Source organism: Nomascus leucogenys, chromosome 2, assembly GCF_006542625.1.
Source record: "Nomascus leucogenys isolate Asia chromosome 2, Asia_NLE_v1, whole genome shotgun sequence".
In the NCBI taxonomy this organism is placed as follows: domain Eukaryota; kingdom Metazoa; phylum Chordata; class Mammalia; order Primates; family Hylobatidae; genus Nomascus; species Nomascus leucogenys.
This window is the reverse complement of record NC_044382.1, coordinates 36,343,998-36,361,202: the sequence shown is the minus strand read 5'-3', so window position 1 is coordinate 36,361,202 and position 17,205 is coordinate 36,343,998. Positions and strand designations below refer to the sequence as shown.

The 17,205-nt window shown below is 47.7% G+C and overlaps 1 long non-coding RNA gene across 1 annotated transcript in view; it reads left to right on the top strand.

Moving 5' to 3' along the window:
• The window catches only part of LOC101176252, a 258,816-nt gene that overhangs the window by 25,958 nt on the left and 215,653 nt on the right, over positions 1-17,205 (top strand). The window contains exon 3 of the long non-coding RNA XR_001115282.2: positions 813-1,168. This is a non-coding gene — a long non-coding RNA (uncharacterized LOC101176252). The remainder of the gene's footprint in view (positions 1-812; positions 1,169-17,205) is intronic.

Sequence of the window (17,205 nt, the reverse complement as noted above, 5' to 3'; positions counted from 1 at the left end):
TATATATTATAATTGTTATATTATTATATTATATACTCTCTCTCTCTCTCTCTCTCTATATATATATATATATACTTTTTTTTTTTTGAGACAGAATCTTGCTCTGTCACCCAGGTTGGAGTGCAGTGGTGTGATCACAGCTCACTGCAACCTCTGCCTTCTGGGTTTGAGCGATTCTCCCGCCTCAGCCTCCCAAGTAGCTGGTGCCTGCCACCATGCCCAGCTATTTTTTGTATTTTTAGTAGAGGCGGGGTTTCGCCATGTTGGCCAGGCTGGTCTCCGACTCCTGACCTCAGGTGATCTGCCCGCCTCAGCCTCCCAAAATGCTGGGATTACAGCCATGAGCCACAGTGCCTGGTCTGTATTATGTTTATATATAGAATATTATAATTTTATATTTGCATTATGTAAATATTATCTATATTATATAAATATTACATATTATATAAGTAATATTATTCCCATTTCAGAGAAGAGGAAACTGAGGCTTAAAAAGGTAGTGAAGCTAGAAATCCCACGTGGGTTTTCTGTCTCCTTAGCTCATGCTCTGAACCATGCCATTATGCTGTTTATAAACAGCAAAGATCTAAAAAAACATAAATAAAAGGAAGCACAGAGTGGCCAAACAATTCCACCCTACGGCATGACATTTCACCTTCTGCCAGTCGCTCAGGTCATATGTTTGCTGAGTTATCAGCTCCTAATTGGAGGGAACAGTTCTGCACATAACGTTATAAGCAGACCTCCTACCCCTAGGCTTTCAGATTTTTGCAGTAAGGTCCTTACCACAAAGCACTATTGTTTTTCTTCAGGGCTTGGACTGTCAGATTCCATTTCTAAGCTTCCAGAAGAGCAACACATAGACACTGGGGAAGTCAGAGCCTTTGAACTCCAATGCCATCCCCGTCACCCACCTCCACCACCAGCACCACCACCGAATGGCACTTTGGACAATTTTTCCCTCTCATGTGACCTGTCATTTCTTATGTCAGTTGGAGCCAGCACCTCTCAAATCCATCTTCTAAAACCCAGAAAATTGTGTGTAACACATGATGACTGAAAGGGAGTAGGCTGACCAGTTAAGAGCCTGCCACTGGAATGGAGGGCTGTGGGAGGGTGAGGGGATGGTGGACATCAACCGGGAAGAGCCAAAAGATAGCGTTACCAGGTATCTACCCTGCTACCCTGCATAGAATTCCCAGGACCCAGGGTGGGTTTTTATGCTTCCCCTTTTAATATTTACTTTTATTATTTGTCAGTAGAAGTGTCTTTATCTTAAAAAATTAATACATTATTGTTGTCATCAATTTAAATAATATGGAGATGAATAGAAAGTAAAAGTATAGATTTACACTACACACACCCCTTTACAACCCTCCCTCATGCCTCTTCCCAGCCATCACTCCTAACCCCAACCCTTTGGAGTCTATCCTTCCAGATGGTTCTGGGGTGGTGTGTGTGTGTGTGTGTGTGTGTGTGTGTGTGTGTGTGTGTGTGTCGTTTACAAAAATATCAGTGAGAGGACCCTATTCTGCACCTTTTTCTGCACCTTGTATATTATAAGCATCTTTCTGGTCTATCAGCTCTCTTATTAACAGCAGCACAGTGCCGCACTGTAGGAATGCATCATCTTCCTTTTCTTCTTATCTTTGGTTTCTCAGATCTTTTACTTTCCTAGGGAACCTGTCCCAGCTCATGCTTATACTCTCCCTGGGTCTTCCCTCAGGGAACTGCACAAATGGGAAAGTGGTCAAAGGTGAAAAGGGCATGGGGTGGGCCCTAGAAGGGAGAGTGAGGAGGGTGGGGGAGTGTATCCTATCCTGGTCATTACTGGGGTACACAGGGAGTTCTTTTTCCTCCTCACCTTGCCAAATGTTTCCTCTGTCTGGCCAAGGCATACCTTTAACAATTTATGTGAATCATCTCTGAAAACGACCGAGAGGATTAGCACCGAGAAACATAAAAGTCTGTTTTCTTTGAGTTACAATCTCTCTTTTAAGACCTCCACTCTGGGCATCTAGGCCAGTCTGCTGCCTCTGTCCAAGATATGTGAGCAGCCTGGGCTTACAGCACCCCATGCTCTTCTCTAGGTAGCTACTCTGCCTTATTAACAACCCCATTAGGTAGAAATTTGTTCCTTGACACCGGAAAGGCAGTTCAGCTTACAGGATACAGACAAGACCACTTACTACCTGTGTGCCCTTGACCATATTTTGTGTCATCCCGGTACCCAGTTTCCTCATCTGTAAATAGGAATAATAATACTATCTAAGTTGGTAGGGTTTTTCTTTGTAACTTAAATTAGGTAAAATATATATGTAGCTTACTTAGGGTATTATATAGCAGCTGCTAAGCACTCAATGAATGTGGATGATTATGCCCTGAATTGAAATAGCTCTTCCTGCATTTTATTTTTATTTATTTATTTTTTTGAGACAGAGTCTCCCTCTGTCACCCAGGCTGAAGTGCAGGGGCACCATCTCGGCTCACTGCCACCTCTGCCTCCCAGGTTCAAACAATTCTGCCTCAGCCTCCCAAGTAGCTGAGATTACAGGCGCCTGCCACCATGCCTGGCTAAATTTTTTTTTTGTATTTTTAGTAGAGACAGAGTTTCACCATGTTGGCCAGGCTGGTTGGCCAAGCTGGTTTCAAACCCCTGACCTCAGGTGATCTGCCCATCTTGGCCTCCCAAAGTGCTAGGATTACAGGTGTGAGCCACCGTGCCTGGCCTTCTTACTGTATTTTATTTTATTTTAAGATGGAGTCTTGCTCTGTCTCCAGGCTGGAGTGCAGTGGCGCGATCTCGGCTCACTGCAACCTCTGCCTCCTGGGTTCAAGGGATTCCACTGCCTCAGCCTCCCAAGTAGCTGGGACTACAGGCAGTGCCACCACGCCCGGCTAATTTTTTGCATTTTAGTAGAGACAGGGTTTCGCCATGTTGGCCAGGAGATGGTCTCCATCTCCTGACCTCATGATCCGCCTGCCTCGGCCTCCCAACGTGCTGGGATTACAGGTGTGAGCCACCGCGCTTTGCCACCTTACTGCACTTTAAACCCAAACTTTAAATATCATCTAGGTCAGTGGCTTTTTTTTTTTTTTTGAAACAGAGTTTTGCTCGTTGCCCAGGCTGCAACGCAATGGCGCCATGTTAGCTCACGGCAACCTCCACCTGCCAGGTTCAAGTGATTATCCAGCCTCAGCCTCCCAAGCAGCTGGGATTACAGGTGCGCGCCACCACGCCCAGCTAATTTTGTATTTTTAGTAGAGACAAGGTTTCTCCATGTTGGTCAGGCTGGTCTCAAACTGCTGACCTCAACTGATCCGCCAGCCTCGGCCTCCCAAAGTGCTGGGATTACAGGCGTGAGCCACCGCGCCCGGCCCTAGGTCAGTGGCTCTTAACCCTGGCTGTACACTAAACTCACTTTTGAAGTCTTACAGAAATGCCAGTGCCTAGGCCCCATTACCAGAGATCCTCATTCCCTTGGTCTGTGCGGTCAGGGGTGTCAGTGTTTTTGAAAGCCTCCCTGGGAATTCTCATTTGCACCTAGGTTGAGAAGTACTGTATCTAGTTCAGTGTCTCATTTTCCCTATGGGAAGCTGTGAGGCCGAGAGACGGAAGGAAGGAAACCGCTCAGGCGATATAGCAAGAGCAGGACCCAAGCCCCTTATCAAGGCTTGTTCTCAAGGGGAAAATGCAGCCCTGGGGCTGCCCTTCACTCGGTCTTTGGGATGGGACTTCTGAGCTCTTTCCTGATAATAATGTTTGGACCTCTCCAACCCAGTTCTTCCTCGCACCCTTGCCTTTTCATCCTTGGAGGCCTCAGGTCAGACCCCTCAGAGAGGTGTCCCTACAGAAAGCCGCTGTTCTAGAATATGACCCATTAAAAAACTCATAGCACTTACAGATGTGAAATAATCCTGTTCATTCATTTATTTTTGAGAATCTAAGCCCCCTGTGGGCAGGAACCGTGTCTGTGTTGTTCCTGCGGTGCGGGGGCTTAGAGTAGTGACCAGCACTTAGTAAAACATACTCATTAAATGACTGAATGAACGAAATCCCAGGAGGGCAGTTGAGTAGTTTTTTGTTTTTTTTTTTTTTTTTTCCTGGTCCCGACCATCTGATTCTCATTACTTCTACAGCTCGGGAAGTCTCTCTCTGCTTTGGCGTTTTATAAACCTCCTGTGCGTACGTCGACTTTTAACCATAAATCCACGAGAGTTTTGGGGCTGCAAAACTCGAGGCCAGGGAATTGGGGGAGGGGGATAACTACCCGCAGGTCCGAAGCCCGGCGGAGCTTCCCTGGGGTTGGTGGGAGGGAGGGGAACCCTCGGGAGGAAGCCCCTCCGCCCCCTGCCCGCCCCCTCGGCGGGAGATGGCCCGGGGCCGCGACGTCCTTCAGAGGGGTGCGCCGCTGCCGCCGCGGCCGTCTCCTCCCGTCGGGCGGGGTGGGGGGGGTGAGGGACGCGATCCAGGTCGTGGCCTGGTGGCGGCTCCGGCCGCAGCCCCCGCATTCCGGCCGCCCCGGGAGGTGAGGCCTTGAGCAGGCTGTATTTTTTTGTGGGGGGGAGCCGCAGGGGACCGGTGGGAGAGGGGCCCTGTGTGTGTCCCTTTAAGAGCCGGAGCTCTGCCCCCGCCTCGCAGGCGCCCGGAGCCTCACAAAAGAACAGGATGTTGTTGATTTGTCACCAAACCACAGAGAGGAAATGATTGTAAATTTCCTTTAAACATCCCCACCGCGCTTCGGCCGCCCCCGCTTCCGCCTCCGCCGCCCCCGCCCGGCCCGGCACAGCGGGGCCTCAGCGCTCCCGCGGGGCGCCTGTTCCCCGGCCGGGCCACGGGCCGAGCGGCTCCTGGGCGCCTGCGGGAGGAGCCCCCGGCCCGGCCGCTGCCCCCGCTCGCGTTCCAGTTGCTTTCTTATGATTATTTTTTCTACAGCTGCAGCAGAAGAAGGTCCTGGGCTTTTGTGTGAGCCCGCGCGCCGCCCTTCTCTCCGGGAGCGAATGGGAACCGCGCGCGGGCAGCTCCGTGCTGTGTCTAGGGAGCGCCTTAGCGCGCCATCCCCGTTTAGCCTGGCAGCCTCCCTGTAGAGGCAACAACCGTTAGCTCCTTCGTTAGGGTCTGGAGGGACACTGAGGCCCAGGTTAGTTACGTGAGCCGAAAGTCACCAGCTCTTGGAACGCTCTGGGGGCTCTTGGAACACACCACGCAGGTTTAGGTCACCCCAGACCTTATATTTGTAAATCAGTGAGCGACCGGAACATTCTAGAATCCCCAAGTCGTCAAAAGTGGCAATTTACATTGGGAAGTCCAAAGCAATGATTGCCAAGTCCAAGTTTTTTCGTGGGGGAACTTCCCTCACCACTTCCAGCCGGGCACCCCTTTTTCAGAAGCTGTTTGGGTCTCAGTTTCTACCTGTGCTTTTTTGCACCCGAATTCCTCCTGCTTTCACCCCATTTGCTTGTAAGATTTCAGGAAGCCTCTGGTGCAGTAAGTGTTTGCTCCTCCCAACCTGTGGCCCATGTTGGAGTAGCGTGGTCTGTGGTCTAGGAAAGGGCTGCCTTTGCTGTACAGAGTGTTCTTTTGGAGCAATTAATGCTTATTCCGGCATAGGCTGCACTGGGCTTCTTGAACTAAAAGCAGCAGCTAATGTCCTAGACACCGCTGAACAGAGTTCTCTCATTTCATTCTTTGACCAGCCCCAGGAGGTAGAGGTTGCTTTTCTCTCTATACAGTGGAGGAAGCAGGTTCAGAGAGGCTGAGGAACCGGACCAGCTTGCACATTGTAAGTGGAAGACACAAGATTCATTTAGTTACCACATTCTGATTACTGGTGATGTTTGTCTTTAATGCTTTTTCTTATTACTCGCTTGCGAAGACAGGTGGTGAAGAGAACACAGGATATTTTTGTTGGGTCTTGTTACCTCAACTTCCAGGGAGCTCTGGGCCGGACCCCACTTTCTGGGAATAGTTAGGTGGCCAGTGCTCTCAGACTGGAATCTTCACCAGCCTTTGAGGTCCTGAGTGGCTTGGGGACTGAAGTGGAGTTCTTTTCACTTTACTTTAATAGGAAAATGGGCTCCTTTAAACAGTTACCTGGAGTTGGATTTCTAAGGCTTGAATAGTCCCCGTCCAATGCAAGCCCTTCTATTCAGATTCTCAGCTCTAGGGGGCAATGGTAGGAGCTGGTGAGATGTGTGGAGGGTGGACTTTGAATATTAAACGTGCGGTTCCTAACAGCTAATGTTTTCATGTGCCTGCATGCACTGTGCCAGGTGCTGTGCACGTGTTTTCTCATTTGATCCTAAGCCACGAAAAGTTGGTATCCAGAGAGGTCGTGCACCTAGAAATGATGGAGCGGGGGTTGGCATTTCCCTCCACAGGATCCCCTGTGTCTGTGCAGGAGGAGGTCATCCAGGCACCCCAGAAATGAGAGCACAGTTGCTTGCCTTCAATCATGCAGAAAGCCAAGAGGGTCCTTGGTGCGGGTGGATTTTGAGAGAGAAAAGCAGTGGCCTTTGGCTCTTTTGTGCTGCAGCTGTCTGCAGTTCCTCAACTCTGAGGACATTTGTTGATGGATTTCCAGAGCAGACTTCTGTGTCTCCACCTGTCCTTTTTGCTTTTATAGAAATGCCAGTCACTGGGGCATCCGCATCCTGACACTTGGGAGAGTGAACCATCTCCTTGTTTCCATTCCTCAGATGAGGAGCACAGGGCACCAACCTGCTAAGTTGTTGTGGGCACTGAATGGGCTGACTTGAGGCAGAGCAAAGCCACTGAAGTCAGGGTCCCTAGTCCCCACCACTCAGTTCTGGGGAAGTTGGAACCATAGGACAGGTCATCTGATGCCACCTGGTCTCAATTTCTTGGCCTGTGAAGAACTTTGGTCTAGGTGGTCTGTGAGGGCCCTTCCAACCATTATAGAAAAAATAGCTTCTATTTACTGGTTCTGTTAATATTTATTAAACATCCTTTACATGCCAGGCACTACTGTTACAGGCGTTGGAAATACAGTGGTCAACACAAGTTCTGCCTTCTTGGAATTTAGGTGAAGAAGATGCCCAAATAAAATAATTTTATATATATGTAAGTGTATGTATATGTGTATATGTCTATACATATATATATATATGTGTACAGTCGTGGGCTGCATAATGATGTTTCAGTTAATGATGGACTGCACTTAATGGCGGTGGTCCGTAAGAATGTAATAAAGCTGAGAAATTTCTGTTGCCTAGTGAGATCATAGCTATCCTAATGTCTTAGCTTAGTGCAGTGCATTACCTTTTCTATGTTTAGATACACAAGTATTTATCACTGTGTTACAGTTGTCTACAGTTTTCAGTACAGTAACATGCTGTACAGGTTTGTAGCCTAGTAGCAACAGGCTGTACTGTATAGCCCAGGTGTGTAGTAGGCTATACCATCTAGGTTTAAGTAAGTACGCTCTAGCTCTATGATGTTCGCATAACGATGAAATCGCATAACGAAGCATTTCTCAGAACATTTCTCAGAACTTACCCCAGTCGTTAAGCGACACGTGAATGTGTGTGTATATATGTAAAATGTCAAGGAGTACTTTGTTGTGGACAAAAATGAAGCATGTAAGGGGAAATGCAGCGTGTGTGATGGGAGGGCTCCTATTTTATTTAGGATGAGGAAGGCTCACCGATAAGGTAGAAGGGAAGGAGTGAACCACGCAGCTTTCCGGGAGAAGCTTACTGTAGGTATTTAAAATGGCAGAGATAAAGACTGGAGATGGGACTGTGTTGCATAGCACTTAATATGTGCTGAGCACTGTGCTAAGTGCTTTATAGTCTTATATATTTAATCCCGCTATTACTGGTTTGTTTTCTTTTGAAGTATGAGACTCAGAGAGGTTAAATGATTTACCCAAGGCCACACAGCTAGTATGTAGCGAAGGTGATATTCAAATGCTCGTTTTCATCATCATGCTGCTTCCCACTAGGGACTCTCCTTTTTGAGCTGGACCTGGCGTTTCATTCATGACCTGGTTCTTTTGATTTCTTGGGGATTAAACAGCAACAGTGGCCAAGGTGACACCCGGCAACTGAGTTGCATGGTTGACAACAGCTCAGGGCCTGAAGTTCCTTTCTGTGAGTGGAGGAAGGTGATATGTTTAATACTGGAGAGCCCCATGTTGTGTTTATGGCAGAAGGGGGGAGAAACACCTTCAGATTATTGTAAACAAGATAAACGGGGAGAATGGGGTAGCCTGAATCCCTCTGTCTCCCCCCCTTTGTTTTAATTTCCCTAAAATAGGCCCAGCACAGCATGTTGTATTATACAGCAATAATTAAAACACTTGGATTTGTGAACTGAGATTTATAGGGCAAACAGGAGCCAGAGGAGAAAACGACAGTCATCTCTTTTATTTGCAGGCAGATATCCAAATTGCCACTTGCTTGCTTTTTCTTCCCGACACTATCACCTACTCTGCTTGATTAGATCCTTTCTTTTCCATATCATTTCCAACTGCCCGCTCTCCCTGCTGCACTGCAGTTTGTGAAGCCACACACTGAACACTTTCCCACAGCCCAGGGAAGATGTGAGTCAGAAACGCAGCAGCAAACAAGAGCAGAGGAGGGCACCTTTGCATCCATCCATCGGGCTGTTCCGCCTGCCTGTCCATCAGCCTCAGGGAGCAGGGATGGGAGGAACCTAACCCAGGGATAAGATGAGAAAGTGCTAGACATTTTCCAGCCTTCCTAAGACGGTTTTCTACTGAGTGCCTGTTTGTTGTGGGGAGTGGAGAGGAGAATGAATTCCCCAAACAGCAGGCCACCCCCAAATCACATTGCAATATCAAGTAATATTTTACTGTGTTCAAAAGTGTCATTCTAAACTTGAAACGGGAAGAGACGGGGGGCAGTTATGGGGACTGAGATGAAGAAAATGCTGTCAAATTTAGAATCTAGTAGAAAGGACAGTCAAAAATAGCTAATGAGAATTTTTGGCCAAATTAATTTGTTTTGGCCAAAATATTTATTGAATACCTTGAATATTTGCTGATACTACGTGTTTTAGGCATTGTTTTAGGCACTGAGGGGGTATAGCAGTGGCCAAACACCAAGAAATCCCTGCCCACATTGATTTACATTCTTACCTGGGTAAAGGAGGGTTGTGACTGTTAATTTCTTACCAAAGAGCATGGAAGCTATGCAGAAAAATGAAGCGAAGGGGCCAGGCATGGTGGCTCCCGCCTGTAATCCCAGCACTTTGGGTGGTCGAGGCGAGTGGATCACTTGAGGTCAGGAGTTCGAGACCAGCCTGAACAACATGATGAAACCATGTCTCTAGTAAATAAAAAAAAAATTATCTGGGCATGGTGGCGCATGCCTGTAATCCTAGCTACTTAGGAGGCTGAGGCAGAAGAATTGCTTGAACCCAGGAGGTGGAGGTTGCAGTGAGCCAAGATTGTACCATTGCACTCCAGCCTGGGCAACAGAGCGAAACTCCATCTCAAAATAAAATAAAAATAAAAATAAAGCAGAGAAAGTGGCTAGGGAGTAGTACTGGGATTTGTAATTTTAAAACGAAGTGAAGACAGTAGAGTGTGGAGATTGACAGGCCCGATCTTGAATCTGGGCTTTGACACCTGCCAGCTGTGTGTGACCTTTGAGTTTCTATAATCAACCAGTCTGAAACTTAACTTTTCTTATCTGCAAAGTGGGTCTAGCAATAAGGGGTTACATGAGAAAAACTATATATATATATATATAAATTTTTTTTTCTTTTTGAGACAGAGTCTCACTCTGTCGCCCAAGCTGGAGTGCACTAGCGCGATCTTGGCCCGCTGCAGCCTCCCAGATTAAAGCGATTCTCCTGCCTCAGCCTCCTGAATAGCTGGGATTACAGGCATGTGCCACCATGCTTGGCTAATTTTTATATTTTTAGTAGAGGCGGGGTTTCATTATGGCCAGGCTGGTTTCAAACTCCTGACCTCAGGTGATCTGCCTGCCTCTGCCTCCCAAAGTGCTGGGATTACAGTCATGAGCCACCGCGCCCTGCCAGAGCAAAACAATATAAATTTACATATTCAATCAGGGTTTCATTAATGTTAGATGATATTACTACTAAGTGCTTATAATATAGGGTGATGGGGGAGCCGAAGGAGGAGTGACCCATCACAGTTGGAAAACGGGTTATTGTCCCTGTCAGCTTTCTTTTTTCCAGTAATCCTAGTTCGACCATACACCAAGAAGACAGCAGGAGTGCAGGAGAACTCTTGCAGCCAGGATTAAGGTTGGGAAGGATTTAGATCCTGGTTTGGTCTGTGGGACATAGGCTGAAGTTAGAGAATTGTCAGTATTTTAGATTGTTTCAAAAATTATTTTCTACAAGCTTTGTGTTCAGCCAGATAGTTCACAACAAGCCTGGTGGGGAGGCTGGGGCTGTCCACTTGACAAACGGGAAAACAGGCACAGGATGTGAGTGCCTGGCCAAGGTCACCTCTAGTCTCCAGAGGAGATCTCCTGCCGGCCCAGTGATGAGTCATGCTGGAGTGTTGCTCCCGGGGTGAAATCACAAAGGAAGGAAGGCTTGGATTTATTGCAGGCAGCAAGGGGAAGTTTCCTGTTCTTGAGAAATCTCAGAAACAGTAACTCCTCCACCTGAGGGGCCTCATTGAGTAGCCACCAAACCCACACAGGTACAGGGCCTGGTTTGGGGTGAGGGAGAGGCCTTTGGCCTGTGTAGAGGATAAGCAGTAAACAGGACAAAGAAAAGAGAAGGGGCCAGGTACGGTGGCTCACGCCTGTAATCCCAGCACTTTGGGAGGCTGAGGCGGGCGGATCATGAGGTCAGGAAATCGAGATCATCCTGGCTAACACGGTGAAACCCCGTCTCTACTAAAAATACAAAAAAAAATTAGCCAGGCATGGTGGCAGGCGCCTGTAGTCCCAGCTATTCGGGAGGCTGAGGCAGGAGAATGGCGTGAACCCGGGAGGCAGAGCTTGCAGTGAGCCGAGGTCAAGCCACTGTGGTCCAGCCTGGGAGACAGCGAGACTCCGCCTCAAAAAAAAAAAAAAAAAAAAAAGGAGAAAAAGGAAAGAGGAAGATTGTAGTGGAGAGCTTGGGCTGTGGGCTCAATGGACCTCGGTTTGCTGATTCTGCCCCTTACTGGCTTGGACAAGTCCTATAACCCTTTCTGAGCCTCAATTTCTTCATTTGTTAAATGGGATCATCACAGTGCCTGACAGGTTTAATGAGAGAGTGAAGTAATGTGTGTTCAGATCGCTTGATCCTAGGAGTTCAAGACCAGTCTGGACAACATAGATCCCTGTCTCTACAAAAAATAGAAAAATAGCTGGGTGTGGTTGTGTGTGCATGTAGTCCTAGCTAATCAGGAAGCTGAGGCAGGAGGATGGCTTGAGCCAGGGAGGTCACGGCTGCAGTGAGCTGTGATGCCACTGTACTCCAGCCTGGGCAACAGTGCGAGACCCTGTCTTAAAAAAAAAAAAAGATTTGTGCCAAGTGTTCAGCACTGTGCCTTGCACACAGCAAACCCTTATAACATTGGTTGTTATTTATGGAGAGGAAAAGGATAAAGGGGTGGGAAGGCAAGAGAAGAGGGCTTAGGGTACTCTGCCCTGTAATGCTGGACCATTCAGATGAGGTCTTGATGAAGCTCTGTCCACCTGAAGCTTTTATTTTTATTTATTTATTTTGAGACAGGGTCTCGCTCTGTCACCCAGGCTAGAGAGCAGTGGCATGATCTTGGCTCACTGCAACTTCCACCTCCCAGGCTGAAGCAATTCTCCCAACTCGGCCTCCTAAGTACCTGGGACTACAGGCACGCATCATCACGCCCAGCTAATTTTTGTATTTTTAGTAGAGACAGTGTTTCATCATGTTGCTCAGGTTGGTCTTGAACTCCTAGGCTCAAGCAATCCACCAGCCTTGGCCTCCCAAAGTGCTGGGATTATAGGCGTGAGCCAGCACACCTGCCTGGTCTGGAAGCTTTTAGAGTCACTCACACAGGAAATGCCGTCTTGGCTCTCCAGGGGTTCATGCTGGATCCAGCAGAGCAGGACCAGACAAACACCCGACATCTTCCGGTTTTCACTCACCCTCCCCGGCATCATGGTTCAGTGGTCACGGTGGGCCTGGGAGGGCCCCCCTTGGTTCCCCCTGTTTCCCTTACCTTAAGCTTTGCCTCTCTGACTGAGACCCATTATGCCTCCCTGTCTCTGTTGACTACATATAATGAAAATAATTGAGCCTGTCTCCACAGATAACTGTCTCAAAACAGTCAAGCCCCGCCCCGGTCATCTGCCTCTGACTGAACACACCCCACCCACTGCACAGGGCCTGCCGTAGCCTGGTTCCAGAACCCAAGCAGCGAGAAACCGTAGACGAGGTGCACGTTTCACAGTGAATGAAGGAACTGGGGCTGACACCCTGGTGGACAGCCGTGTGGTTTGCTGAAGGGTATCTAATGGTTCTGGGACTAAGGTTCGAAATCTCTGAAAGCACCTCTAAACAAAACGTTAATTATGGTGTTCTTGCATTTCGACTTTGCCCTTCATCCTCAGCCTTCCTTCCTCGATGCTGCCTCCCCTGGTTTTCTGTGGAAGATTCCTTTTTTTTTTTTTTTGAGATGGAGTCTTGCTCTGTCACCGAGGCTAGAGTGCAGTGGCGCGATCTCAGCTCAGTGCAGCCTCTGCCTTCTGGGTTAAAGCAGTTTCCCTGCCTCAGCCTCCCGAGTAGCTGGGATTACAGGTGTCTGCCACCACACCTGGCTAATTTTTGTATTTTTGGTGGAGACGGGGTTTCACCATCTTGGCCAGGCTGGTCCCGAACTCCTGACCTTGTGATCCACCCGCCTCGGCCTCCCAAAGTGCTGGGATTACAGGCGTGAGCCACGGCGCCCGGCCTTTATGGAAGATTTCATTAAGAAAACAGGTAATAGACAGGGCTAAAGAGTTGCATGCGCGCTTGGGGAGGGGAAGCTACAGAGGCTGGTAATTTCTGATTTATGTGTAAATTGTCCCAAGAGCTGACCTCACACTTGTAAGCACAGCACCTCCCAGGATGAGTGAGAAGGGCAGGGTTGTCAATCAGAGGAAACTTAATTTAATTGTATCACTCTAGTTCAAAGCCCTCATTTATGTTTGTATACTTTGTTGAGATATTGTAACAACCTTAGATGAAAAAAATTGAAATTCTCATAATGTTTCAGTGTCTTAAATGACCCTGTCCATTTGCCTGGGGTCTCTTCTCATCTTTATCCCTGCTCCTACACACATCTGCACATGGTGTGAGTTCTTTCACCATGGGCCTGGATTGTGCTAAAACCTTTTACATATTTTTCACTGAATCCTCGCAATAACTCTGGAAGGGAGGAATTATTATCCCAATTACTCTGTTGGAGAAGCGGAGGCTCTGAGGGGTCCTATAGTCATAGTTGGCAGAGCTGGGATTCAAAACCAGGTCTGATTCCATCCAAAGCCTGCCAACTTTGTGGTATGATTTTGTGTCTGTGTTTTTCACTCAGTATTGTGTTATAGATATTTTCCTTTATAATTTTTGTAATTATTGTTTAAAATGAGAGCACAGAATTCCGTGAACCATTTTTTGTGTAACCATTTTCTCCTCCTGGGCATTTGCACTGTCCTCAGTTTGTCACAGTTATGGACAATGCTCTAACGGACATTGTGCTTAAAGCTTTTCTCCTCCCCTCTTGCTCCTCTCCTCATCCCACATGTTGGGTGACTTATTGACCTAAGTTTCTGATTCCCCTCTTGGGAGTTGCTTAAATATAGAAGGGAAGGCAGAGCCTCTCAGTGGTTCAGAGCACAGGCTTTACAATCAGACAAAGCTTGGTTTGAAAATCAGTTCTGCTACTTCCTAGCAATATGAACTTGTGCAAGTTACTTAACCTCTCTTTTGTCTCAGTTTCCTTTTCTGTAAAATGGGGATAATGTCTGTCTCACAGGATATGTTGTGAGGATTGTATGAGATGATACATGCAAAGCACTTGGGGCCAGCGTATTAAATACATATTAGGCACTTTGTACTTAGAAATTACTGGACTTGATCCACAGATCTGCATAGTGTGAAGTTTTTAAAAAATTAAATGGCCAGCACTTAAAAATTGGCAGTTTTGGCCAGGCTCTGTGGCTCACGCCTGTAATCCCAGCACTTTGGGAGGCCAAGGCAGGCGGATCACGAGGTCAGGGGATCGAGACCATCCTGGCTAACACGGTGAAACCCCGTCTCTACTAAAAATACAAAAAATTAGCCGGGCTTGGCCGGGCGCGGTGGCTCAAGCCTGTAATCCCAGCACTTTGGGAGGCCGAGGCGGGTGGATCACGAGGTCAGGAGATCGAGACCATCCTGGCTAACACGGTGAAACCCCGTCTCTACTAAAAAATACAAAAAAATTAGCCGGGCGTGTTGGCGGGCGCCTGTGGTCCCAGCTACTCGGGAGGCTGAGGCAGGAGAATGGCGTGAACCCAGGAGGTGGAGGTTGCGGTGAGCCAAGATTGCGCCACCGCACTCCAGCCTGGGGGACAGAGAAAGACTCCGTCTCAAAAAAAAAAAAAAAAAAAAAAAAACTAGCCGGGCTTGATGGCGGGTGTGTGTAGTCCCAGCTACTCAGGAGGCTGAGGCAGGAGAGTGGCGTGAACCCGGGAGGCGGAGGTTGCAGTGAGCCAGTATCACGGCACTGCACTCCAGCCTGGACGACAGAGCGAAACTCCATCTCAAAAAAAAAAAAAAAAAAAAAAAATCTCTTGACTCTCTTGAAACATCAGAATGTCCGGAAGCGTTGCACCTGCATCTTCACGTGGTTGGATAGGCTGGAGCTGAGCAGCAGCTGCCCCTTTTAGATGTGGCATGAACTACCAGGTCTTTTTTTTTTTTTTTTTGAGACAGAGTCTTACTCTGTTGCCCAGGCTAGAGTACAGTGGTGTGGTCTCAGCTCACTGCAACCTCTGCCTCCCGGGTTCAAGCGATTCTCCTGCCTCAGCCTCCTGAGTAGCTGGGAATACAGGCGTGTGCCACCACGCTTGGCTAATTTTTGTATTTTTTAGTAGAGATGGGGTTTCACCATATTGGCCAGGCTGGTCTCGAACTCCTGAACTTGTGATCCGCCTGCCTCGGCCTCCCAAAGTGCTGGGATTATAGGCATGAGCGACCACGCCCGGCCAACTCCCAGGTCTTTTAACTTAGGCTGGGTTACCCAAGGGCAGACCCTGAAACAGCAGCAGCTGACAAGGGAGTGAGGGAATTGGGACTGGAAAGGGGAAGAAACCAAGCAAAGGTGCAATTTCATGCAAAGGCCCTTGGAGGGTAGCTTCAGCCTGAGCCTACATGGAACTCCGGAGTTGTCTTGGCTTGAGGCAAGGTCATTGGCTAAGGTCTACTGAGTCTCTGGTGGTGGTAGTAAAGGGACACAGCATAGGAGGTCTAAGGTTTGGGCTGTTGGAATTACACTGAGGTTCAGAGGGGCTCACAACTGGCAGAGGGATCTAGGTGAGGCACCGACAGTATCGGCTACATGTCATTCACTCATTTTTGCATCAGACACTTCAGTTTGCAAGCACTGCACTACTTGGTCATTATTTTATCTGTGTAAATTGGGTCATAGCTGGGTCAGAGTGGCAGCAGTTCTCTGCTTGGGTAAAGGTGGTAGGGAAGGAACAACTCTCTTGCGGTAGACAGGAAAGGTGTTTTTATCTCTGTCTTCCAGATAAGGAAACTGAGTCTCAGGGAGGTCAAGAGACATGCCAAAGTGCAGCTTGGAAGTGGTAAGGTGAAGAACAGAATGCTGGTGTTCTGCCTCCTGGTTTGTCTCTCCCCCTCTAGTTCATCTCATCCAGCCCATTTCTTGCTGTACATGGAGATGCTCCCTAAGCAAACCTTTCTGTGCAGATGCAGATTGAATACAGATGTTATAACAGGGTTAGTCCCACATAGCTGAACTCTTTCTAAAGAAAGACAGAACCGTTTGCAGAGAAAACCAGAACTTGTTTCCTGAAAACTTCCCTGGTAGAGGGTGGGTTTTTGTCGTTTTGGCCCAAGACAGAGATGGTGGATGAAGTTTCTCCTTCAAATCTTCAAGATTTAAAGAAATTGCTCCGCCTCTTTGCCTGGAGGAATGCTGTGCTGCTAAAAAGACACTTTTGGACACGGCACATTTTTCTTTCACAGTGGAAAGACCTGACTCCCTCAAAAGGGTGTTTGCAAAAAGCATCAAGTTCTCAGAATGACAAAACAGTTTTAAAAGAAAAAAAGATTGTGTCAGCTCTGCAGCTTATTAATATAAAATGAAGATTAAGATTCATTTATGTGAATGGATCTTTTTTTGGGGAGGGAGTTGTTAAAAATTCATATATCTTGGCTAATGGAACCACTTCCATATCCACAATGAAAAAAATTTAAAAGGAGGCTCATAAAACCTTTCCTGGAACAACCAGAAAAGGAGTGAGTCCCTGAAAATACAAATTGGTGGTGTTATCTTTGCATATTTGCAAAATTCTTTGAACTTCTGAATAGTCTGTTGTGGACCTAGTCTGCTGTTACTTGACACAGGGTCTTGCTCTTTTGCCCAGGCTGCAGTGCAGTGACATGATCCTAGCTCACTATAGCCTCAAATTCCTGAGGTCAAGCACTGCTCCCACCTCTGCCTCCCAAGTAGGTAGAATTACAAGCATGTCACCACACCTGGCTAATATATATATTTTTTTGAGATAGTGTCTCGCCCTGTTGCCCAGGCTGGAGTGCAGTGGTGTGATCTCGGCTCACTGCAACCTCTGCCTCCTGGGTTCAAATGATTCTAGTGTCTCAGCCTCCCAGTAGCTTGGACTACAGGCGTGCACCACCATGCCTGGCTAATTTTTGTATTTTTAGTAGAGATGGGGTTTCGCATCTTGGCACAGGCTGGTCTCGAACTCCTGTGCCTGGCCCTAGTTATTTTTATATTAACAGTAATGACCAAGCTCTGAGAGGTTCCTTAATATTAGTAGCAGAGGTAGGATTCAAATGCAGGTCTGGATGACCCATAACACATATCGTTTTGCACTACTCAGTTTTGCCTTAAATCAGCCCCTTCTTTGAATAAAGCACCCTGTTACGAAGACACCTTGAAGGCCAGGCGCGGTGGTTCATGCTTATAATCCCAGCATTTTGGGAGGCCGAGGCAGGTGGATCACGAGGTCAGGAGTTCAAGACCAGCCTGG